This window comes from Pygoscelis adeliae, unplaced genomic scaffold, assembly GCF_000699105.1.
Source record: "Pygoscelis adeliae isolate BGI_AS28 unplaced genomic scaffold, ASM69910v1 Scaffold494, whole genome shotgun sequence".
In the NCBI taxonomy this organism is placed as follows: domain Eukaryota; kingdom Metazoa; phylum Chordata; class Aves; order Sphenisciformes; family Spheniscidae; genus Pygoscelis; species Pygoscelis adeliae.
The window spans coordinates 10,899-11,275 of NW_008824664.1; positions in this window are offsets into that span (position 1 = coordinate 10,899).

A 377-nucleotide genomic window follows, 5' to 3' on the forward strand; every position below is an offset into this window, starting at 1 on the left:
GCCCCCCCGGCCGCTGCTGCAACGCGAGCACCCCGGTGAGCTGGAGCACGGCCAGCACTGATGTTGTGGCAGCCTGCCGCGCTGCGGCCCCAGGTAATTTGCCCTCAGGTCCATAAAAGCAGGATTTAGGGGGTGTGCAAGCCACACCGCTTCCAGTCCTCTCTTGGGGCCCTTCGTCTCCCTGCCTGGGCCAGTGAAACTGCAGAGGACGTCACGCTGACGCCAAAATGTGCCCCGCTTCCCCTCCTGGGAAAGGAATCGAGATAGCTGAGCACGGGTGATGTAACCAGGGCTGAGGTTTCCTGGCCAGGTCCGTCTTCTGCAGGCTGTGATGGAGATTGTGTTCAGCAATGGCTCGAGGCTCTGTGCTGCACTGA